We start from the raw sequence: 26,565 nt of genomic DNA, 5'->3' as shown, positions 1-26,565 counted from the left end.
TAATAAGGGGTGAGGGCATGTGGTGTTTGAACTGGCTGGTGGTTTGGGTGCAGCATGGGTGAAGTCAGTCAACTTAGCTCTCAGTAACTCTTCTCTTCAGCAAAGCTCTTATCGGTATGTCAATTTAAGGCTAAGTTCACACATTGGATGACAGTGGCCGTTCTGTGACACGACTGCTGGCCGGTAATGCAGTACCGGCCGGATGAACTTCATTTCTTTAAAATTGGGATGCAGGTGCATTCCTGTGTGCCTGAATTCCAAATACCCATAGCAGACAATGTAAAGTGCGTCTGGAGCCGCACTTTACATTGTCTGTATTGGCAGGTTGTTTTTTTTTGTGCGACTGCATGGAATCACGGACAGAGTGTATACAATGGCTGGGATTCCATAACAATTAAAGCGATTGTCAAATTCATTAAATACAGCCATGGTTGCAAACCTGCAACTAAGGCCGTTGTTTAATGAATTTATACATTGTGTGAATTTAGCCTAAGGGTGTATTCACATGAGCAATGCTGTGTTTGATCCAGAAAAAGCACTAATTTCAGTAAAAAAAGAAAAAAGGAAAGCTGTGAGCTATGCTCACTTTGACTGCAATGGGAGCCAGGGAAACATATGAAAAAGAATAGGTGACATGTCATACACAGCTTTATAAATATATAATAAATATATAATAACTAAAAAGTTTCACATTATCAGTAAGCTTGATGTATGCAAGATGGATTTCTTGTGACTGCAGCGTCACTGTTGTGACTGCTTGTGGGTCCCAACGAGGCCCCATTCAAAACAGGAGTGGCAGTGCCACCAAATCACATCAGTTTTTGGTCGTGCGACAAGTAATCGCCATGTAGCCCCAGCCTAAATCTCATCATTGATTTACAGTATTATGGAATTTTTCTATTCTACAACTATGTCTATAGTATTATTATTACTGTATGCATAAATTCTTATATATAAATTGGTATTATACAAAGTGTCCCACTCATTTTTAAAATGTTTAACTTGTACACTTCCCGGCTTGCTGCTCCACTTAGCTCATGTATGGATTGTATAGTATGCCTATGGAGCCTGTCGCCTGCAGCAAGATGAGGAGTGCAGCAAGTTGGAGAGAGAATCGCTCAGCCGTGCTTCCCATGGCTTTATATAATAATCAATGGGGGGTATCTTCACCCAGACCCCGACTGATCAAAACTTTTGACATGTCTCTGTAACAAACTCAAACAAGAAGCAAGTGCTTTTTGGAACTAAAGTTATGTATATTAGATGTAGGCAGGTTTTTATTGTTTGTAAAGTTCACATTTACCCTGCAATTTATTTAGTACAAGAGTTGGTGGGCACACAGGCAGGTAGAGTGGGTGCCCAGGGACTGTAGTCGGTCCTTGGCACGGTATTAAGATACATAATGCAGGGTGTGGGCAGAGTTGCTATATTCTTGTGCCTTCCCTCCTCCCTTGTTTGCTCTGAATGTTTTTGCCCATGTATAGCCAATAGCAGGCTTAGGTTTTCGCGCCTGCTAAAGTAATATTACCACCCCGCAACACCTCCCCACCCCCACCCCCCATCCTGATTTCTTCCTCTTGTGTTGCGGAGGCAAGCTGTCATTCCCTACCTTAAATAAAAATAAAAAATAAACAAATTTTAAAAGCAAGAATAAAAAATACGTTTGATAAGCAATGAATACCATTTGTGTTTACTGTTTAAGTTGACAGTTTATGTTTTAACAGTATTTCCTTGAAAGGGAACCAATCAGTGCTGTATAAAGCTCCTGCGTTATGCTTTATACCGGAGAAAATAGAGATTTATTCTCCGGGCGTGTGACACAGACAGGCGGGGAAGTAGTCATCTGGGCAGCTCCCCACCCGTATCTAGTCACCGCTCTCTGCCTGTCAGCGCGCTTGGCGGGATAATTGACAGGCACAGAGGCCAGTAATGGATGATTACTTCCCCACCCGTGTCTGACACGCGCCCAGAAAATACAACTCCTTTTTCTCCGGTATAAAGCCCCTGCTGCAGCTGCGGCCCAGAAGCTTTATACAGTGCTGATTGGTTCCCTTTAAGTCACAGCTGGCAGTTTGGTTTGAGAAAGTTGCTGCTCTGGAAGGACGATGTGCACGTTGTGAGTCCGGCCGTCCAGCAAAAGGTCTATCTTGTCATGTCATCCTTTCAGGTTTGAGGGTTTATGGGTCTCTCACTGCATTGGGTGGTTAAAGGGGTGATCCCACCTGACTGCAGTCTTACTGCCACATAGAGGAAAAAGAGTGAATACTTCAGTGCAGGATGAGGGAACATGAACTGTCTGAGCAATCCAGTTGCTTAGAAAATAAAGCAACATTACATTAGTACTTAGACAAGGTCTGAGATGTGAACTTTTGAACTATGCAAATGACTCAAGATGTTGTTTTACCAATTTTATTTCCTCTGATGCTTGCATCTGTTTTGCCATTTTAAAGGGAGAATTAAAGCTTGTCCTACAAGGATAGAAACATTCTCTTCTGGTATCAAGTAACCTTTTTATATTGTGATTTTAATGGCAATTACTAAGTATACCTTACTAGGTAATTAGGAAATAGATGCAGATATAAATTCCTCTAATGTTTGTTAAAATGCAAGATTGCAAAACAAAGCTAATTGTTATTTAGCCACACAAGATAGCTGAGTAACAAAAAATAAATACGAATGAAAGTAGTACTTTTTTGCCATCAAAAATATCCTAAAGAACTTGATTAAAGTTTGTGAGGTCAGTATTTATTTACTGCAGCCATTTTACAATGGATCAAGCATAGCGGTCCATAGCCAAAGAATTCTATTACTATTAGCAGGTCTTGGTTCTGGATCACGTAACAGGCACTTGGTATTGTGCTGGACGTTGCATCAGCTAACTAACTGAATGAGGCTCCGTTGGCAAATGTTGCACGAGTTGTTATAATGTATTTCCTTAACAAAAGGGAAAAACAGGTTGATACATTGTTTTGATAAGATTAAAAAAGCCTTAAAAAAAACCTAAAAGACACAAGGGGAAGTGTGGAACTAACCGTTGGAATGGATTGAAGAATAGCCAAAGTGGCAAAGGTGAGTACTTCCACAATCAGAAGATGACTTAGTAAGTTACCAACAAGAACTCCAGCAAAGTCCCAAAACAAAACAAAAAAAGACATGCCCTAAATAGCTTAAAATTTGCCAAAAAAACTAATGACTGGCCCAAAGAGAAATGGTAATGGATAAAGTTGTGATCCACAAGGGATCTCCACAAGAGAAATTGTGTAACAGTTTGTGGACTGATGAATGCTAATTTGTTAGTTTTGGGGTCTAACAGCTGTGGAAAGTATGTAAGACAACCCAGAACACTAACTTAAAGCTACAGTACATTGTAAAGACAGTAAAACATGGTGGTGCAAAAACCATGATACAGGGATGTTTTTCCATACTGTGATGTTGGACGTATATACTTTTCTATCACACCTGAGGAATCGTGTATTTTATCATGACAATGACCCAAAACACACAAGTAAGCCAATTTGGTTACAGACAAACAGGATTGAGGTAATAGAGCGTCCAGTCCAATCTTTGGACCAAAATCCCATAGAAAAACTGTGGAAAGTAATCCAATCTCCCTGGACTGGAATACCTGTTCAGAGCTGCCACTGCTATTTTTTAACACTATAGTGGCTCCCCCTGCAAGTGCTAGCTTGTTGGTTGCCATAGAGTGCTCTAAATAAAAAAGTAGGGATCCACTGTTTTACATTGCATTCAAATAGTACACAAATAACTAGTTCACACACAATAGCTAAGTGAATAGATATATAAAGACAAAAAAGAAGACAGGAGTATATAAGGACACTTCTATTCTAAACTTTGTCCAGTTTAAACTACTTTCATGGGCTCTTATTGTAACCTAATAATATTAAGTGAGAATTAAAGAGTAGAAACAGATATGCACCAAGTTACAAGAGGATGCTGGGAAATGGCTTAGGGCACAAATGCCCGCCTCTTTGAACCACCAAATTAAAAGAGCATTTTTATGAAAAAGATGGCACCAGAAGATATTTGGACCCCGGGATCGGACATGAAATGCTGACAGCTACTTAAAAGTACCAGTGGTTGCAGAGTGTCGGGGTAGCTACAGATTCGCTTTAAAATAGAAGAATGTATAAAACATGGATTTGTGCTTCCTGTCTCTTAACTACACTTTTGGCCACTTTTTTAAAAGGATGTCACTCATCTACTTTGGTGACTCAGCAACTTAGACTTGGTAGGAATGGACTTCAATGACTTCAATGTTGTTCAAATTTATTGTCCATGTTCTCTCTCTATCTTATTGTATTGATTGTTTTCTCCAGAGAGAAGGATGCTGAATTTTGCATTTTGAGGCTGGGTTCACACTATGTATATTTCAGGCAGTATTTGTGAGGCTGTATAGCAACCAAAACCAGGAGTGGATTGAAAGCACAGAAAGGCTCTGTTCACATAATGTTGTAATTGAGTGGATGGCCATCATTTAATGGCAAATATTTGCTGTTATTTTAAAACAACGGCTGTGGTATTGAAATAATGGCCGTTATTTACTGTTATATGGCGGCCATCCACTCAATTTCAACATTGTGTGAACAGATCCTTTCTGTGTTTTCAATCCACTCCTGGTTTTGGTTGCTATGAGGACCTGACATGAGGACCAAATACAGCCTCAAATATACATAGTGTGAACCCAGCTTGAAACTGCAAACTACAGCTCCAGGAGGTTTTAATGAGAAGACTGTGTGTTCTCCTGATATGGGCATCAGCCATAGAACTTTTTATATCCATATGGAACACTGTCTTATCTGAACAAGCAGTCATGTCTGAAGACGTTGCTGTGTTTTTAATGACCAGTTATTTAAATGATTGCATATTAGGAATGGTATTCTATCTTTTTCTAAATGTGTACTGTGAGGCAGAATTTCTGATAGATTCTCATGAATTGCTAATGTTTTACGTTTTTACTGGATATATGAGCGGTGTGCCTTTACTTGGCAGTTTGCAGTGCATTTGAAGAATACAAAAGGAGCTGGGAAATGTTTGGAGAAATAGTCATGTAGTCAGGAAGTTTGATCTATGTTTCTATCTCCTAGGAATATTTCCAGGGCTAGAATACTGTGAGCAGGGAGGCCCTTTTCTGCGCTGCACCTAGGTAAATGTCAAAGTACATTAAAGGGGTAGTGCGGCATTTAACTTTTATTCACTAAATAACACACATTACAAAGTTATACAACTTTGTAATGTGTGTTAATTAAGTGAATGGCCCCCTTTCCTGTGTTCCCCCCACCCCGGAAGTGTGATGCATTATACTTACGTATTCGCTGTCGACCCCGGCCGTCATCTTGGGTCGACGACATCATCTTCGGGAGGCCGGCCGCAGCGCTTCAGCCGTCCCTCGGCCGCTCCCCCGCTGCCGCGTCATCAGCTGCTCAGCCACGATTGGCCTAGTCTAATAGTCCAGAGAGTAGTCAGGTAACCTAGAGCCAAGGTCGGAAAAGCCAGATAAGAATGCAGACAAATGATAGGGAGACGCTAAGCATGCTAGAAACCTAGTCTAATAGTAGCCAGCAAAGGAAATGGGAACTAAGGGCCTGATTTACAGATTACACCGCTCTCTTGAAAAGATGTAAATTGTTGAAACTCTGGCACAGTTCTCTACTGTACAGGTACTGTCATTATTACAAATCCTTCTTTTCTGTATAGTTGGTATAGTATGTGTTAGGGAATGATGCACATCTAAAACACTAGATTATGGTCCTTGAATGACTGTTCATGGTCATTCTAAATATTCTTGATAAAGTAAGTCTATGTTCTAAGAAACAACCTAGAATGAAGTAGGAGAACAGGTTAGGTGAGCAAGGTCCTGCTTTAGCTTGGTCAATTCCAGATTGAAAAAAATGTTGTTATAAATGTCATTCTTGGTTTATGATAATCACAGATGGATTCCTAAAACTTAACCTTTAATACTTGTTTGTAAAAACTTCAAACACACCTCATGTGTATACAAAAACCTCCACCATAGAAAAAATGCGGACAAGATATCCAAATAGCCTCTATACATATAGTGCAAGATAATATATTGATGGGTGCTGACACCATCCGCAATGTAAACAATTCTTTGTGTCATACAACACTATCTATATCTATTAAATAGCCAACATATAATAGTGAGGGATTGTGGACAGACTAAATCTTGTACACGGTAGTGGGAGTGCTGGACCCTGTTGATCCCTTTCTGGTGCACCACACTATCCCCACTTGCTCAGGAAATAGCGGGGTGATCGTCTTAATGAGGACAGCCCCTGCCCTGTGCTACCCCTGCACCACTTACCCTATGTTTTCTCTTCCTATCCTTCCGACACCAATGTTTCGTTAGGTAACTCATCAGGGGATTATGCAATAGGAAAGGGTTAATATAAAACAATGAAACGTTAATGGCAATAAAGCAATTCGTCCCAAATAGGTTAGGGATGCTGCACTCACATGGCCCCATGGCCTCACATAGCGGGTGGCAGTCAGTATGTGGCTCCTCAGGAGCCAATTTGCAGTATATAACAGATAAACCAGATGACGCATGCCCCGTCCCCCCTTCCTCCGTGTGCCAGCAATGGTGATTCTGGTCCAAATCACCATTACTGGCACAGAAAGGAAGAGGGACATGAGTCATCCCGTTGGGAATGTTTATTTTACCCACTTTGCTATGAATGGCCTGACTTTATCTATCTGGATGGTGCGGATGCACCTGGTTTATCTGTTATATACTGCATATTGTGCAAACAACTGATATTACTACCAGTGTTATCTCTCTATGACGTCTTATAGATAATGGCGTGCAGGGGCGGATTAACTTTACCATAGGCCCTGGGCTGTTTACCAAGCCTGGGCCCCCCCACCCCACTGTTACTATGGCGGTACTAGTCTGGCATTCATAGTACAGGACAGATAATGTCATGATGTCCTGATTTGTGCAAAATTGCTATTAAAAAAACGGTGATTTTTTTTTGTAAATCATGGCGGAAGTGTAGCCAGGAGACAGTACACCACTGAAAGTATAAGTCTTTTTGGGTGGTCATGGGCCCCCCAGGAGCTCAGGGCCCCGGGCTGCCGCCCAGAACGCCCCTATTATGATCCACTACTGATGGCGTGTATATCTATGCAGCATATGTGTCATCATTAAGACGTCAGATTATTATAGTAATAGATGTGTATCTTTAACCCTGACTATTGGGGTCCATCTATACAATACCATGTTTGGGAAGTAGTAGTTTGTCTGCATGTATGTAATATGTACGTATAGGGTTTGCCTTATGCCCCATGCTCCAAGTGCGTATCGGAGGTGTGGCAGCTGACTACTCCTATTTAAAGAGAACCTATCACCTAAAAATCACTGTCCTTTTTATTAAAGGTCCTCTCTTTACCTAATCCTCTTCTTCGGTGTAGTAATGCCGGGGCGCCGCCATCTTGATGACGTCACGCTGGAACGCACGTGCGTTCCAGCGTGACGTCATCAAGATGGCGGCGCCCCGGCATTACTGCACCGGAACAAAGGAGTAGGTAAAGTATAAGATACAGACTGCAAATGCAGTCTGTATCTTTATGAAGTCTATTTATGAAGATACAGACTGCATTTGCAGGCTGTATCTTATACTTTACCTAATCCACTTGTTCCGGTGGAGCAAGGCCGGTGCCGCCATCTTGATGACGTCACTTTGCGTTCCACCGCTGGAACGCAAGTGACGTATTCAAGATGGCGGCGGCCGGCCTTGCTGTACCGAACAAGAGGATGAGGTAAAGTATAAGATACAGACTGCAAAGGCAGTCTGTATCTTCATTTTGTCTATTTATGAAGATACAGACTGCCTTTGCAGTCTGTATCTTATACTTTACCCAATCCTCTTGTCCGCTGCCGGGCGCCACCATCTTAATTTAGTCACTTGCGTTCCAGCGGTGGAACGCAAAGTGACGTCATCAATATGGCGGCGCCCCCGGCATTGCTGCCACTCTGCATGACGGGAGCTTCCTGTCTCACACCGGCTCTTTTGAAAAGAGCCGGCGCGAGACAGGAAAGTAAAGTGTATATCTGAAAAATACAGTTATAAAAATAATTAAATGTATTTGCAAATATTAATAAAATTTAAATGTACAGCTAATTAGCAAAAAAAAAAAATTTTGAATTTCGGCCATGATTGGTTCTCTTTAAGGGGTTACATTCATCTATAGTGCGTCTCACATGAGGGGGTTTGTCTTCTATCAACCCCCCCCCCATCACTATATTTTTTTGTTTGTCTGGTTCTTGGGTTATCTTACCAGTTGCATGATTAATTTTGGGGTCATCTTACCCGGTTATACTATACTATACTGTACCTAGAAGTCTCCTGAGGATCCTGGCTGATGGTCCGGGTGAAAGGCGTTAACACGAGATTGAGACAAAATTGAGATATGATCCACATTGTTGAGTATTATAGGACCAAATTGCCCACCGGCTGGCAAGGACTAGGTCCCTATTTGTAGATATAATAATCTCTGACCCTGATCCTTGGTTTTCAGTGTGCAATTTTTGGAAATAAGAATTTTAATTGTAACAATAAAAGGTAGATTTTAATACGTGATTCTGTGATTTATTCCCTGAGCGAGTATGGATAGTGTGGTGCACCAGACAGACTTGTCTGTGATTAATTATTCTTGGTTTATGGTTATAGGTCTAAGAGATTGGAAAATGTTGACTGTTTACATAGGTAGTAAAGAGAGATGATTATATTATCTATTTTCATTATGGTTTTTTTTCCCCTTAATGAACATTTAGTTTGGGAGAGAACGCCAATGGGGTGGATTTTCTATTTTGTAAATCCCATTATTGTTATTATTTGCGTATTTTCAAATTAATAAAAGGGAGGAAGAAGTAAATTTAAAGGGAGGAAAAAGTTTTGGCAACTCGATTTCCCAAGATGCTGTCCCTCCCTCTGTGATAAAATTGAGTAGGTCTTTACTGACCTCTAAGGGCCCTATTCCACCGGACGATTATCGTTCGCATAATCGTTATCGATTAACAATCTCAAATGACCACTACTGCGAAAGACCTGAAAACGCTAACTCATTTCCATGGAACGATAATCGTTTCTTATGGTCGTATTTGCGATCGTTTTTTCTTCGCTATATCTTTGCTATTGCGTTCGTATCTACTGCGAATGACCAAACGACGTCTTATTCAATGCGAACGATGTGCGAACGTTTTGCAAACGAGCAACGATAAAAGTAGGTCAAGGTCTTATAAAGCGATCAACAATTTCTCGTTTGGTCGTTAATCGTTAACTGCATTTTAACCGAACGATTATCGTTTAGATTTGAACGATTTAACGATAATCTGAAAAATAATCGTCCAGTGGAAAAGAGCCCTAAGAGAGTTGCATAAAGAGTTGACCATGATACACAGACCGTGGTAGACACAGATTACAGAGTTCACTATTCTAGTGTATATTCCTTAAAAATCTTATGTAAATTAGAAATATATAATAATATGCTATCAGATTTGATCAATCTTGATCAGTAACAGGACAAGCAGTGCACATATAAATTGATCAAGCATGTGATTCTCTTCCACTGTTTTGGAGAGCCTATGATTGCCCGTGCCCCTCACAACGCCATATGTTTACACTTTAAACAGTCAGACTAATCATTCTTATTGTTACAAAACATGGTATCTGATACACATGGGTCCCTACACTAAGTCCACACTGTGCCAGTCAGTGGCCACCAACCCCGCAGGCGTGCACAGTAAGGGAACGGGGGCCATGGGACGGCCCTGCGACCCCCATGCCACAGGACCAGACCCAAAAACACCACACCAGAACCCGGCCAGCACCGCCGGCGGAGAAGGTCGCCCCCAAACAGCACAAGTCTGGATGAGGTATTGCGCTCACCAATGGGTCTGGTCCTGTGACATTGGGGTTGCAGGGCCGTTCCATGGCCTCCCTTCGCTGCAGGTGCACGCTTTGCGGGGTTGGCGGTCGCTGACCGACACGGTGTGGAGTTAGCGTAGGGACCCGTGTGGACCAGAGGACCTGCGCGGTGGTACACGGGGCAATATGGCTTGATCAATTCATATACAGACACTCTGGTGTTGATTTTTAATACAGGCCTAGCGGCATTGGTATCAGCCATAGATGGGATGTGCAGCCGTTCCATTCTCTCCAGTTCGTATACTGCAATATTAATGTTTAATGGATAATATTATCTTCTCCCAATATAATCAAAAAATAGCTGTGAAGTCAGAGAAAAAGCTTTGAATAGTGGTTCATGCATTTCAAGGAACATATTAAAACTTTCAAAATGAGGCCACACACACACACACACACATATAAAGAGTGATATATGTCTATGAATTGTATTTGTATATTACTATTTTTTTTTCTCTTTACATGGCTATGTTCACACACAGTATTATTGCTCAGTATTTTGCAACAAAAACCAGGTGTGGATTGCAAACACAGAAAGGCTATGTTCACACACTATTGAAATTGAGTGGATGGCCGTCATTTAATTGCAAATGACAGACCTTCTTTTGAATGGCGGCCAACCACTAAATTTCAACACTGTGTGAACAGAGCCTTTCTGTGTTTGCAATCCACTCCTAGTTTTGGCTGTAAAATACTGAGGAAAATAAGGAGCAAAAATATTGTGTGGGAAAATAGCCTTAAGGAAATGCATAAAGAAAGAATATTACATATAAATGCACAAAGGTGTCAGTGCACCTGGTGTATATTGAATACTTATTTTCCCCAATGTATATGTATATAACAACATCAGGCTTTGGAGGCAACGTAGTAACGAGTTTAGAATTTGGTTTGGTCATTCACCATCAATTACATGTTAGAAGAAAACAATCTCTCCATGAGAAGCTCACAGCAACCAAGGTGCATTATAATCACTGTTGCAGAAAGGCAAATAAATGAATAGGTTTCATACAGAATTTTCCTCTCATGAGTTGAACATATAGGTCAAACACATTCGGCTTTTTAGTTGTATAGGGCATGCTGACATTTTCAAAAATGTACGTTAAAATCACAGCAAAAAATGAGGCTAGATTAAAAAAATCCATTGAGGCATAAAAGCAAAGTGAACTTCTGACTGTCAATCTGCCATCTTCACCCTTTAACTCTTCCTTTTAGATTCCACAGCATAGAACAGTTGACGGTTCCAGAGGACATAGAGTTACATATCGTAGCTCCTTCTTGTAATATTAATCTCAATTCTGACAGTGGCACAAAGCGGTCAGAGGTTCCTATAGATAGTTCTGCCACTTCAGAGTGATTGATAGGATGTCTGAACCCATCTGACATGTGTTGTGTCTCTTGTATAAACAGGATTCATAGTGCTCCTCAGCAGGGAGGTGGATAGGTTCACTGAATATTTTCATGTCATTTTAGTACCACAAGGAAGCATCAAATAGTTTATGTACCAAATTATTACCAGCATTATTAAAATACATAACCAAATATCCAAGTGTTGAATAAAATTATCAATGTGGATAGATAGATAGATAGATAGATAGATAGATAGATAGATAGATAGATAGATAGAAGACTACTGGGAAATTAAGTCTAATAGCAGTGCTGGGGAAGAGGAGCAGCAAAAGAGACAGAGCAGGCAGAACACTGCAACAGAGGAGAGGTACTACTGTAAAACTACATGAAGAGTGTTGGGGGGGCATAGGTAAGAATCCTGCATTGTTTGGAAGGTTTTTTTTTTTGTTTCTTTTCTTTGGATCCAGACATAAAAAAAAACATAATATATACTGTAATGGAGCTTCAAAACAGGATATCAATGGTTTCCATTAGTGCTGAGAGAGCATGCTCAATGAGTGCTTGGGTAGCCATACACCTTCAATTACAGCCGAATGGTAATACCGCCAGAGTTGTTTTTTTTAAATAAACATTTATTGCTTATTTAACTTTAACAATAAAGAAATATCGCACCATAGACAATAAGTTTTTGTATATTGATCCACCCCACCCCCTTCAGCGCTAGTGCGCCAAACAAAAAAACAAACATTTTCACATGTTCACACTTTTTCAATATTTGTAGCCTTGCGACAAAAAAACATCCCTTTGATCTTACTTTTTATTATTTTTAATATTTCTACCTCCTTTTCATCACCCATTACTGCTATCCAAGGAGAGAGTGGTCCGAGACACTTCTTGGTAAGTATTTATTTGTTTTTTTAAAATTCTCAGAGCTTCTTCATTACACAGTAACATGTCAGTTCTTGACATAACGTTACAGGATTTATTAAGTATTAAGCGGAGTATTGCGCTTTGAGTGGGAATCTATTTCTCCATGCATCAAATAAACCCATCTCCTTACATTTTTTAGCTAAGGCTGTGGCACCCAATTTTATGTCACTGTTCCTCATTGTGTTTAGTTTTTCATCCATTACTGGATTGTATTCTCCCATAGCAAACACCAGACACTGCTCTTTTCCACATATAAAACAATATCGTTTTCTAAGGACAACAGAGTACAGAGGTGGTGTAACAGGATGGGTTCATTTCAGAAAATTAAAGTGTCTTATTGATGTAATGAGAAGGAATGTATTATTTTAATGTCTTGTGTGTATATATATATATATATATATATATATATATATATATATATGTATATATATTTATTCGTATGGCTATGTGTGTAGAAGTCATTGTAGTTGTGTGTGTGTATGTATACTGTCACACCTATGTCAACTGTCCAGCCATATACCTTCACAATAGTGTAAACATTGGAGGATACAGTTGTTTGTTGCTATTGTTGTATGGCTGAAAGAACCTTATAGCTTTAATTGTAAAACTGGGTCCCCATTGTGCTTGGTAAATATGTACAAGGCCGGAGAAACATCAGATAACTTCCATTCATGGTCATCAGTGGTCTACATAGACACACAAGCACATCACCCCCACCCAAACTTACTATAAAGGTCGGGGGTATGTAGCTTCGAGCCAGCCTCAGCTGGGACCATGGATGGAAGGTGCCCAGCACCCTGGTGGTCATCGAGGGAAATGGGCGTATATTAGACCATAATATACAAAGGGGCTCCCCATTTCATTGTGGATAAAACAACTATGCATCTGTACCATCTGTAACTACAGCTAAGTATTGTTCTTTGTATTAAATACCTTATTTTTCTATTAATCTGTGTGGTTATAGCCTTCTCCGACTATTATCAAAAGCAACCAGTTACAGGTGGTATGTAAATAATAGCAACAATTACGATCTGTCTATCCCATCTGTCATATAAAACTACATATCTACCATTAGTGAAAATTTCTTGTCCCAACAATTTCCAGTCAATGTAAGGCTAGATTCACACAGGATGGATTTAACGTTGCGAATTTGCAGCAAAATTCGCTGCATATCCTATGCTGATAACTTTCAGTGAGAATACATACTCGCAGCGAGATAAACATCCCGCTGGGAGTATGTACGTACAGCGGCATTAACTCCCCACTGGCTGGAGCATACTTTACCTGCTCCCCGCTCCGGCTTGCTTCAGGGGTTCTTGCCTTGACATCCTGCTCAGCGAATCAGTGCGCTGCCCTGCCGCAGCCACTGATTTGCTGAGCGGGACATGAAGACGCCGGGAGCCCTGAAGCTAGCTGGAGCGCGGAGCAGGTAAAGTATGCTCTGGCTGGCGGGGGTTAATGGCGCTGTCACGCAATTATTCCCAGCGGGATGTAAATCCTGCTGCGAGTATGTATTCTCATTGAAAATTATCGACTTAGGATCCGCAGCGGATTTTGCAGCGTAAAATCAGCTGCAGATCCGCCATGTGTGAATCTAGCTTTAGGCCAGGTTCAGACTATGTAAGTGTGCGGCTGTATTTGCGGCTGTAATTGTGCGGCGGTATTTTTGGTGGTTCATGCGTACGCTGGAAAGTATACGATATACGGCTGCACAGTGCACACTATGTATGAATCTGCGGCCCTATCGTAAATGGACCCGTAAAAAATGAACAAGACCATTGTTTGCGGCTGGACATGCGGCCGTGGATTGACAGGCGGTCCGTACGGAGTACTTCAAAAATAGCCGGCAATGATGCCGAATGCCGATGCCTCTAATAGTTAATATATTAAATTAATAAAACACATTTTCTTTGTAATAAAGTCCCTTTCGTTGTTCAATAATTTAATTCTAACGAATCCATCATTTTGCAATTAAATATACTGTTAAAATAAATAGATATATAAATAAATGTATATTTATATATATATTTATTTTTTGACAGTATATTTAATTGCACAATGATGGATTCGTTAGAATTAAATTATTGAATAACGAAACTGAATTTATTTCAACGAGAATGTGTTTTATTAATTAAATATTAATTAGTACAGGAAGCTCCATAAGCCGTTAATTCATATTCCCGGCAATAGAGCTTTCTGTACTAATCATCACTTTACTTTAATGAAAACATCAAATGTTTCTTCTAATTATGTTATCACAATAGCATTATTAGAAGAAACATTTAGAACTAGATTTGCATTTCCAGGGAAATACATAGTGCTTGAAAAGAGCGCCCCTTTAACAGTGACTTCCTTTTAATAGAAACTTTAACCCTTGATACCCTCCCTTTAAGAGCAACTTTGGTACAGTTCCTTAAGGAAAGACTTTGGTGACAATGCTTTGAGTGACCCATATACTGTCCCTTTAAGACCAGCTTAAGTACTCTCCCTTTAAAAGCGACTTAGGTACCACCCTTTGAAGACCAGCTTAAGTACTGACCCTTTAAGAGCGACTTGGGTAACGTCCCTTTAAGAGCGACTCATGTAATGCCCCTTAAAGAGTGACTTGGGTATCGTCTCTTTAAGAGCGAATTGGGTACGGTTCCTTTAAAAGGGACTTGGGTAACGTCCCTTTAAGAGCGACTTATGTAATGCCCCTTTAAGCGCGACTTATGTAATGCCCCTTTAAGAGCGACTTGGGTACGGTCCCTTTAAGAGTGACTTGGGTACGGTCCCTTTAAGAGCAACTTGGGTTCCATCCCTTTTAAGAGCGGCTTGGGTACCATCCCTTTAAGATCGACTTGGGTAATGTCCCTTTAAGAGTGACTTGGGTACCGTCCCTTTAAGAGCGACTCGGGTACCGTCCCTTTAAGAGCAGCTTGGGTACCGTCCCCTCAGCTCTGCTATTTTACTGACTGACCTCTGCTACTTATAATGGTATAGAAAGATCATTGCTCGGTTACCATGACAATCTTACTCATGTCAGGGAGACAAAATCATTAAGGACCTTCCATATATTACATCTTCTATTGGCCAATAGTGGACATGTGACTGTGGATGTTGTGATACATTGCTTGACAAGACCTTAGAGTTCCTATTGGCTGCTATATTTCAGCTATTTGCATATGTGCTGTGATTGGCTGTCAGCGTTTACAGTGTGGCCATTATTTCCAATGGGCCATTATTTTCTATGGGAAATTTCGGGTCTTTAAACGTAAATTTTCTAAAAATTACAAATCTGATCAAAACCGAAAATAGATAGCACACCTCACACCACCGAGGGCTTCAAACGCAGTTTGAACGGAGTCTGTGCGCAAAGCGGTTCGGGCTGTATTAATCGCAGAAAAATGGCTGAAAGAAGAAGAATACGGATTACAATATAAATACTAGATTTGCATTTCCAGGAAAATACATAGTGCTTGAAAAGAGCGCCCCTTTACCAGTGACTTCCCTTTAAGAGAAACTTTAACCCTTGATACCCTCCCTTTAGGAGCAACTTTGGTACAGTCCCTTTAAGAGCAACTTTGGTACAGTCCCTTTAAGAGCGACTTTGGTGACAACGCTTTGAGTGACCTATATACTGTCCCTTTAAGACCAGCTTAAGTACTCTCCCTTTAAAAGCGACTTAGGTACCACCCTTTGAAGACCAGCTTAAGAACTGACCCTTTAAGAGAGGCTTGGGTATTGTCCCTTTATGAGCGACTTGGGTACCGTCCCTTTCAGAGCAACTTATTTAATGCCCCTTTAAGAGCAACTTGGGTAACGTCTCTTTAAGAGTGACTTATTTAATACCCCTTCAGGAGCAACTTGGGTACCGTCCCTTTAAGATCGACTTGGGTACCGTCCCTTTATGAGCAGCTTGGGTACCGTCCCTTTAAGAGCGACTCGGGTACCGTCCCTTTAAGAGCGACTCGGGTACCGTCCCTTTAAGAGCGACTCGGGTACCGTCCCCTTAAGAGCGACTCGGGTACCGTCCCTTTTAAGAGCGGCTTGGGTACCGTCCCTTCAAGAGCAGCTTGGGTACCGTCCCCTCAGCTCTGTTATTTTACTGACTGAACTCTGGTACTTATAATGGTATAGAAAGATCATTGCTCAAATCAATAAGGACCTTCCATCTTCTACGTCTTCTATTGGCCAATAGTGGACATGTGACTGTGTAAATGTTGTGATACAGTACATTGCCTGACAAGACTATAGAGTTCCTATTGGCTGCTATATTTCAGCTATTTGCATATGTGCTGTGATTGGCTGTCAGCGTTTACAGTGTGGTCATTATTTCCAATGGGCCATTATTTTCTATGGGAAATTTGGGATCTTTAAACGTAAATTTCTTAAAAATGACAAATCCAATCGAAACCGAAAATAGATAGCACACCTCAAACCCGCCGAGGGCTTCGAAACGCAGTTTGAACGGAGTCTGTGCGCAAAGCGGTTCGGGCTGTATTAATCGCAGAAAAATGGCTGGAAGAAGAAGAAGACAGATTACAATATAATACTAGATTTGCATTTCCAGGAAAATACATAGTGCTTGAAAAGAGCGCCCCTTTACCAGTGACTTCCCTTTAAGAGAAACTTGGATCCCATTCCTTTAAGAGCGACATGGCTCCCGTCCCTATAAGAGTGACTTGGGTCTCATACCTTTAAGAGCGACTTGGGTCCCTTTAAGAGTGACTTGGGTCCCGTCCCTTTAAGAGCTACATGGATCCCTTTAAGAGCTACATGGATCCCTTTAAGAGTGACTTGGATCCCTCTAAGAGCGACCAGGGTCCCTTAAAGGGACCCAGGTCGCTCTTTAAAGGGAATCATTTCGCTCATAAAGGGACCCAGGTCGCTCTTAAAGGGACCTATTTCGCTCTTAAAGGGGCCCAGGTCGCTCTTAAAGGCACCCATTTTGCTCTTAAAGGGACATATTTCGCTCTTAAAGGGACCAAGGTCGCTCTTAAAGGGACCGATTTATCTCTTAAAGGAACATATTTCGCTCTTAAAGGGACCCATTTTGCTCTTAAAGGGACATATTTCGCTCTTAAACGGACCAAGGTCGCTCTTAAAGGGACCGATTTTGCTCTTAAAAAGACATATTTCGCTCTTAAAGGGACCCAGGTTGCTCTTAAAGGGACATATTTCGCTCTTAAAGGGACCAAGGTCGCTCTTAAAGGGACCGATTCTGCTCTTAAAGGGACCTATTTTGCTCTTAAAGGGACCCAGGTCGCTCTTAAAGGGACCCAGGTCGCTCTTAAAGGCACCCATTTTGCTCTTAAAGGCACCCATTTTGCTCTTAAAGGGGCATATTTCGCTCTTAAAGGGACATATTTCGCTCTTAAAGGGACCAAGGTCGCTCTTAAAGGGACCGATTCTGCTCTTAAAGGGACATATTTCGCTCTTAAAGGGACCCAGGTCGCTCTTAAAGGGACCCATTTTGCTCTTAAAGGGACCCATTTTGCCCTTAAAGGGACATATTTTGCTCTTAAAGGGACCAAGGTCGCTCTTAAAGGGACCGATTTTGCTATTAATGGGACATATTTCGCTCTTAAAGGGACCCATTTTGCTCTTAAAGGGACCCAGGTCGCTCTTAAAGGGACATATTTTGCTCTTAAAGGGACCCAGGTTGCTCTTAAAGGGACTCATTTACTCTTAAAGGGACATATTTCGCTCTTAAAGGGACCCAGGTTGCTCTTAAAGGGACCCATTTTGCCCTTAAAGGGACATATTTTGTTATTAAAGGGACCAAGGTCGCTCTTAAAGGGACCGATTTTGCTCTTAAAGGGACATATTTCGATCTTAAAGGGACCCATTTTGCTCTTAAAGGGACCCAGGTCGCTCTTAAAGGGACCCAGGTCGCTCTTAAAGGGACATATTTTGCTCTTGAAGGGACCCAGGTCGCTCTTAAAGGGACATATTTCGCTCTTAAAGGGACCCAGGTCGCTCTTAAAGGGACACAGGTTGCTCTTAAAGGGACCCAGGTTGCTCTTAAAGGGACCCATTTTGCCCTTAAAGGGACATATTTCGCTCTTAAAGGGACATATTTCGCTCTTAAAGAGACATATTTCGCTCTTAAAGGGACCGATTTATCACTTAAAGGGACATATTTCGCTCTTAAAGGGACCCATTTTGCTCTTAAAGGGACACATTTAGCTCTTAAAGGGACATATTTCGCTCTTAAAGGGACCCAGGTCGCTCTTAAAGGGACACAGGTCGCTCCTAAAGGGACCCGGGTTGCTCTTAAAGGGACCCATTTTGCCCTTAAAGGGACAAATTTCGCTCTTAAAGGGACCAAGGTCGCTCTTAAAGGGACCGATTTTGCTCTTAAAGGGACATATTTTGTTCTAAAAGGGACATATTTCGCTCTTAAAGGGACTCATTTTGCTCTTAAAGGGGCCCAGGTAACTCTTATATGGGCCCAGGTCGCTCCTAAACGGACCCATTTTGCTCTTAAAGGGACATATTTCGCTCTTAAAGGGACATATTTCGCTCTTAAAGGGACCAAGGTCGCTCTTAAAGGGACATATTTCGCTCTTAAAGGGACCAAGGTCGCTCTTAAAGGGACCGATTTTTCTCTTAAAGGGACATATTTCGCTCTTAAAGGGACCCAGGTCGCTCTTAAAGGGACCCATTTTGCTCTTAAAGGGACATATTTTGCTCTTAAAGGGACCCAGGTTTCTCTTAAAGGGACATATTTCGCTCTTAAAGGGACCGATTTTGCTGTTAAAGGGACATATTTCGCTCTTAAAGGGACCCAGGTCGCTCTTAAAGGGACCGATTTTGCTCTTAAAGGGACATATTTTGCTCTTAAAGGGACCCAGGTCGCTCTTAAAGGGACATATTTTGCTCTTACAGGGACCTAGGTTGCTCTTAAAGGGACCCATTTTGCTCTTAAAGGGACATATTTCGCTCTTAAAGGGACCCATTTTGTTCTTAAAGGGACCCAGGTCGCTCTTAAAGGGACACAGGTTGCTCTTAAAGGGACCCATTTTGCCCTTAAAAGGACATATTTCGCTCTTAAAGGGACCAAAGTCGCTCTTAAAGGGACCGATTTTGCTCTTAAAGGGACATATTTCGCTCTTAAAGGGACCCAGGTCGCTCTTAAAGGGACATATTTTGCTCTTAAAGGGACCCATTTTTGTCTTAAAGGGACCCAGGTCGCTCTTAAAGGGACATATTTTGCTCTTAAAGGGACCCATTTTTGTCTTAAAGGGACATATTTCGCTCTTAAAGGGACCCAGGTCGCTCTTAAAGGAACCCATTTTGCTCTTAAAGGGACATATTTCGCTCTTAAAGGGACCAAGGTCGCTCTTAAAGGGACCGATTTTTGCTCTTAAAGGGACATATTTCTCTCTTAAAGGGACCCAGTTCGCTCTTAAAGGGACATATTTAGCTCTTAAAGGGACCCATTTTGCCCTTAAAGGGACATATTTTGCTCTTAAAGGGACCCAGGTTGCTCTTAAAGGGACATATTACTCTTAAAGGGACCCAGGTCGCTCTTTAAGAGCGAAATGGGTCTCTTTAAGAGTGAAATATTTCCTTTAAAGGGACCCAGATCACTCTTAAAGGGACCAATTTCGCTCTTAAAGGGACCCAGGTCGCTCTTAAAGGGACATATTTCGCTCTTAAAGGGACCCATTTCCCCCCTCAAGGGACCCAGTTCGCTCTTAAAGGGACCAAGGTCACTCTTAACCCTTTAAGGACAGAGCAAATTTCGATTTTTGCGTTTTCGGTTTTTCCTCCTTGTGCATAAAAGGCCATAGCACTTGCATTTTTCCACCTAGAAACCCACATGACCCCTTATTTTTTGCGTCACTAATTGTACTTTGCAATGACAGGCTGAATTTTTGCATAAAGTACACTGTGAAACCAGAAAAAAATTCAAAGTGTGGTGAAATTGAAAAAAAACCCGCATTTTGTTTATTTGGGGGAAATGTGTTTTTACGCCATTCGCCCTGGGGTAAAACTGACTTGTTATATATGTTCCTCAAGTCGTTACGATTAAAACGATATGTAACATGTATAACTTATATTGTATCGGATGGCCTGTAAAAAATTTAAACCATTGTCAACAAATATACGTCACTTAAAATCGCTCCATTCCCAGGCTTATAGCGCTTTTATCCTTTGGTCTATGGGGCTGTGTCAGGTGTCATTTTTTGCGCCATGACATGTTCTTTCTATCGGTACCTTGATTGCGCATATACGACTTTTTGATCGCTTTTTATTACAATTTTTCTGGATTTGATGCGACCAAAAATGCGCAATTTTGCACTTTGGGATTTTTTTGCGCTGACGCCATTTACCGTGCGAGATCAGTAATGTGATTAATTAATAGTTCGGGCGATTACGCACACGGCGATAGCAAACATGTTTATTTATTTATTTATTTATTTACTTTTATTTATTTTTTTTTGATTTAAACTTTTTATTAATTTTCAAACTTTACAGAAATTTACATTAATAAGGCATATACCTTATACTCATGATACGAAGCAAACACAAAAACAATTATAAGCAATACACTAAGTCCCTCCCCCCCCCTCCCCGACATCTGATTCTCTATATTAGCCTATTATTTTATATATCACTAATTCTTAGTATATTTTACCTTAATTTTTATGTCTCTTATCCTAGCTTCTATTAGGGTAAAGCTGCAAATAGTACATGCACCATTTTTGCCAATGTTTATGGGATCTTATAATCCCATCCATTCCTACAGCTATTGCAGTTTCCATCTTATAATTGTGTTGTACCTTAGCTATAACCTCTAGTGTAGATGGAATTTCACTAGATTTCCATCTTCTAGCTATGCTGCTTCGTGCTGACATTAATACATGCAGTAATATTACCCTGTCTTGGGGTGGAATGTTCTCAGTTTTCATTGAAATCAATGCCAGACCTGGACCCCAATTTGGTTGGTAACCAAGTATACTTCGTATGAGGTCCTCTATTTGGGACCAGAACATCTTAATTAAATGGCATTCCCACCATATATGAAGCAGAGTGCCATTACTCTCATGGCACCTCCAACATACCGGGGACATATTTGGAAAAATTTTTGCTAACTTATATGGTGTCCTATACCATCGGTATAATAATTTGCGGGATGCTTCTAGGTGTCCAATACAGTGTGATACTCTAGATGGAATACTATATACCGTGTCCCATTCATCCTGTGTAAATATATGACCTAGGTCCTCTTCCCATTTCTTTGTAAATGTAAATGATTTTCTTTGAGATGATAAAATTCTGTATGTTAGGGCGAGGCCCTTTTGACTTTCTTTTAAGTTGTATAGGAGTTCTTCATATTTTGTTGTTTTAAGATCAGATAATGAATTATTTAATTTGATCGTGTGAAGGCAGTGCCTCAGTTGAAGGTACTTATAGAAATCTTTATTGGAAATCCCATATCCATCAGCTATTTCTGAGAATGGTTTAAGACTAAGGCTATTGCCTTCACAGATATCACCCAGATTCTTTATTCCCTTTTCCATCCAAGTACTATAATCAGAATCTAATATCAGTAATTCCATGGTTCTAAGTGGAATCCTTTTTGGTCGTGTAGGTGCTAACACTGTTTTGACTATGTTACTGTTAAAAATCCTACATCCAGCTTCTAATGTAGGTGATAAATGAGAAGAGGATCTCTGAGATAATCTTGTGTGCCACACCCATGCTCTTAGGTCATAGCATTCTGCTAATTTTTGTTCCAATTCTACCCATAATCTCACATTATCTTTTACCCACCACCATTTTAGCTGCTCTAACACTGAAGCATAATAATAAAGGGAGATATCAGGGCACCCCAGTCCTCCATATTTTACAGGTGTACATATGATTTCTTTTCCTACTCTCGCTCTTTGGCCTGACCATGCATATTGCATTATTATTTTTTGAATACGTTTTAACCAGAATTGGGGGATGTGAATTGGCAGATTCCGAAAATAATATAAGATTTTCGGCAGTAACATCATTTTTATAATTGAAATTCGCCCTATCCATGTTATTGGTAACTTAGAGTATTTAATAATATCTTTATTTAATATCTTTAGTAGCTGATCAAAGTTAATTGTTACTAATTTATTAACAGGATATGTAAGGTGCACCCCCAAGTATGGTATAGATCTATCTGTCCATTGAAACGGAAACTTATTTTTAAGTTTCATAACAATGGAATGCGGTATTCCCATATTAAGAATTAATGATTTAGTGGAGTTTACTTTATAATAACTAATATTGCCAAATTCAGTTAATATTTTCATCACCGCAGGTAGGGATGACTCAGGTTCTGTTATGGTTAGTATTATGTCATCTGCAAACAATCCTATACGATGATCTTGTTGTATTGTTGATATCCCCTTTATGGTTTCATCTTCCCTAATTTTTTGGGCTAACGGCTCAATTGCTAAAATAAAAATAATCGGGGAGAGAGGGCAACCCTGCCGTGTCCCGTTTGTTATCTTAAAGGTTCTTGAAAGGGTACCTGCTGAGTATACCTGCGCCGTTGGATCTGTATACAAAGCCATAATAGCTTTTAATATTGGGCCCCTCAGCCCAAATCTAGTCAGGGTTTCAAAGAGATATTCCCAATGGACTCGGTCGAACGCCTTCTCCGCATCCAAAGTTAGGAGCAGAGAAGGCGTTCGCCGCAACTCCACCATTGCCATCAGGTCGATCAATCTACGGGTTCCATCTGTGGTTTGCCTACCTTTAACAAACCCCACTTGATCTCCTCCGATTAGGCTAGGTATTATCTCAGTTAATCTATGGGCTATTAGTTTTGCAAATATTTTTATATCTCCATTTAGGAGTGAGATTGGGCGTAGGTTACCAGCCCTATCTGGGGATTTGCCAGGTTTAGCAAGGGTGATTATTAATGCTTTCAACATTTCAGGTGGGAAGGACTCTGAACTTAAAATTTTATTGAACATTCTGGCTAAATAGGGTACCAATACTAACTTATGTACCTTATAATATTCATTTGTGATCCCGTCAGGCCCAGGAGACTTATTAGTTTTAAGTGTTTTTATTATATAGGCTACTTCTTTCTCTGTTATTGGGTTAGACAGTTCTTCCAATTCCGACTCGGTAATCGAGGGGACTGTAATGCTGTCCAAGAATGATTGGATACCTATCTTACTTGGTTGAGTACTATCATTATCCCCTGCCAAATTATACAGATTTTCATAGTACCCTGCCAAACTATTCATTATTCCCTGAGGATCCATTATTTTGTTGTTATCAGAATTATAAATATATGGGATTCTTCTTTTTACTCCTTGATTATTTACTTGGTTAGCTAATATTGAAGATGGCTTATTGCCATACCAATAGTGCTGAAATTTTAGCCTCTGTAGAGCAAAATTGTACTTATGCATATTTAGTTCATGCAGATCTTGTGTTATAAATGAAATTTTATCTGCTCTTCTCTGATCGTATTGTTGCTTATTCAACCTGTGTAGTTCCCCCAATTCCTCTTGTAATTTTATTGTCCTATGTTGGCGTTGGCGTTTATCGTGTGTAGCTTGTTTTATAAAATGACCCCTTATATAGGCCTTGTGGGCACACCATAAAGTTGTATCTTTAATTTCATCATTGTCATTAAAGGAGAAGAATTCTCTTAGTTCATCTACTGTTCTTTTTTGATACTCAGGTTGTTGCAAAATAAAGTTATTCAAGCGCCATACGAACTGCGAGGTTGTATGGCACTGTTCATTAATTTCCAGGATAATTGGCGCATGGTCGGACCAGGTGATTGTACCTATAGCAGATGTTTTGACTTTTGCTATTGTTAGCTGATCCACAAGAAAGTAATCTATTCTTGTGTAAGATTTATGTGTATGAGAAAAAAAGGTAAAATCTGTCTCCATTGGGTGTTGTAATCTCCATATATCATAAATACGGTTTTTATGTAATAATGTAGCAATCGGAGTTGATTCACTAGCATTGGGACGTGATGTTGTGTCTATTGAAGGCCATATGGTTTTGTTGTAGTCACCTCCCATAACTAATGAACCTTTTCTTACTGAGCTAACTGAAGAAATAAGGTGTCTCAAAAAGCTGTATTGACCTTTATTTGGGCCATATACTGATACCAGTGTAAAAGGGACATTATTTATCATGCACACCAACACAACATAACGACCCTTTTCATCTGTTATGGTTGTGTGGACTGAAAATGTCACTGTGTTCTTTACTGCTATCACAACACCGCCCTTTTTACCAGTAGCTGGTGCATAGTATATATTAGGGAATTTTTTATGATTCAGTCTATGACTATCTTCCATATTTAGATGTGATTCTTGTATAAACAGTACATCTGTCTGTTGGGCTATAGCTTCCTTCCATATAAGAGACCTTTTATATGGTGAATTTAAGCCCTTTACATTTAATGAAAGAAATTTAATAACCATAAGATTTAATTAAAGTCCATCTAATCAAGATTTCCATATGGTTATGCCATGCTTCAAGTGATAACATACTAAGGTCAAAACCCAATAAAAGTAAGGCCCGAAACAAATTAAATATACAGCTTTCTATTAAGAACCAAAGGCTACCCTTTTTGCTATATCTACATATTTTCAGATGTCTTACTTTAACCCTTCCCCTCCCACCCACCTCCCATCCCACCCTTCTAAAAAAATTCTGCTGGGGGGTCATTATTCCCTTTTAGGGCCTATCTCTGGCAGTTGATGGTGGTAAATTGAATTAAGATGCATTACACTTCCACTGGATTCTAATGATCTTTTATATTCTTCCAGCTCCTCCCTTATTTAATCTCAGTTATACCTTCGGTACTTTAATGACATCACCATTATGGCAATGACATCACCATTATCATTACAATCATGTGATACCACATTAGCTCCCTTATGGCTCCTTTAGCATCCTGTAAGACATTGAAGTTCAAGTTGTAAAGCATCACATATATTTATCACTCATTATACATACAGAAACAGCAATCTACTTATAGCATTTATGTAGATATATCAGCCTTCATATATCTTCCTCATGGTGCGTTTACACAGGGAGACCCACCCGACAGACTTCCGAAGCCAAAGCCAGGAACAGACTATAAACAGGGGGCAGGCCATAAAAGAAAGACTGAGATTCCCCGTCTCCTCAAGTCCATCCCGGGCTCCAAAACCGGCCAGATAAATCTGCCCGTGCAAACGCACCACCAGTCCTCCTACTAGGGACTGAACATAAGCAAATTATTAGTCATTATGGCTAGAGCAGATTAATCATGTTACATTACATATAATATCTCATCAGAGTGTTCAGTCCATCATTTGCATATATAGTAATTTATTAGATATCCGCACATTGCACATACGATCAGTTAGTCATGCGCGCGGACCAACATTTGTATCTCTCATTTTGTCTGCTTGTCTTTGCCATGTTTAACTAATGTCCATTCATTGACAATTTCGGGAGCTGCTGTAGCTTCACCAACTTCTATGTCCTCATTGCCTGTCAGTCTCCATTCTTTACATAGAGACCACGCCTCCTGTGGTGTTCTTGCTATTACTTTTTTCCCCTTGTAAGTTATAATTAGGTGCACTGGAAAGCCCCATTTATATGTAATTGAGTTATCACGAAGAGTTTTGGTGCTTTGTGCAAATTCTCTGCGACGGTTAAGGGTAAATGCTGATAAGTCAGGGAAGAGGGCGACTTCTTTAAATTTTTTTGGCATAGGTATGTCTGAACGGGCTGCTATCATGAGGTTCTCTTTGGTTCTGAAAAAATGTATCCGTGCAATGACATCTCTTGATGTTTCTGCCGGTAAGAATTTAGGTTTTGGGAGTCTGTGGACCCTATCAATTGTAAGGTCTATGTATGAAGCTTCAGGCAGGAGGTACCCAAAAAATTCACTTAAGAAATCCTCTAATTCCTCTGTTTTCACACTTTCAGGGATATTGCGAAAACGTATATTATTACGTCGGGTACGGTCTTCCATATCCGCCATTTTAACTTTAATGTTAGTTATGTCCTCTGCCATTTTGTTCACTGACACTGCTGTTTTATTATGTGCCGTTCCTAATTCTGTTACTTTAACTTCTAGAGCATTTGTACGCTCTCCAATCGCCCCAATTTCCTGGGACAGTTTAGTGCACATTAATTGCATATTAGATTGCAGGGACAGCTTCAAATCATCTAGCAACAGTTTTAACACTGGAACAGTAACTGTTCCTACGTCCTCCTGATTTAGGTTTGCAGTCTTTTTATTAGAAAGCTCTGTGGTATTAGCTCCAGCCATTCCAAGAGGTGCTCCTGGGCTCGTTAACAATGATGTACAGTT

At 40.4% G+C, this 26,565-nt stretch overlaps 1 protein-coding gene across 3 annotated transcripts in view; it reads right to left on the bottom strand.

The window, feature by feature from the left end:
• RNF152 (ring finger protein 152) overlaps positions 1-26,565 on the bottom strand; it is an 89,384-nt gene that overhangs the window by 61,918 nt on the left and 901 nt on the right. Inside the window, exons 2-3 of one of the 3 annotated variants that reach the window (XR_011361885.1) lie at positions 5,327-5,489; positions 2,065-2,237 (exon numbers count right to left, since the gene is read on the bottom strand). The gene's annotated coding sequence lies outside the window, so the exon portion shown is untranslated. Of the gene's footprint in view, positions 1-2,064; positions 2,238-2,780; positions 2,935-5,326; positions 5,490-26,565 lie in introns of those variants that run through there. The other 2 variants (XR_011361884.1, XM_069960231.1) reach the window with 2 other exon arrangements.

Source organism: Dendropsophus ebraccatus, chromosome 2, assembly GCF_027789765.1.
Source record: "Dendropsophus ebraccatus isolate aDenEbr1 chromosome 2, aDenEbr1.pat, whole genome shotgun sequence".
Lineage (NCBI taxonomy): Eukaryota > Metazoa > Chordata > Amphibia > Anura > Hylidae > Dendropsophus > Dendropsophus ebraccatus.
Note: the sequence above shows the minus strand (reverse complement) of the source record. Positions and strands in the feature narration are given on the sequence as shown.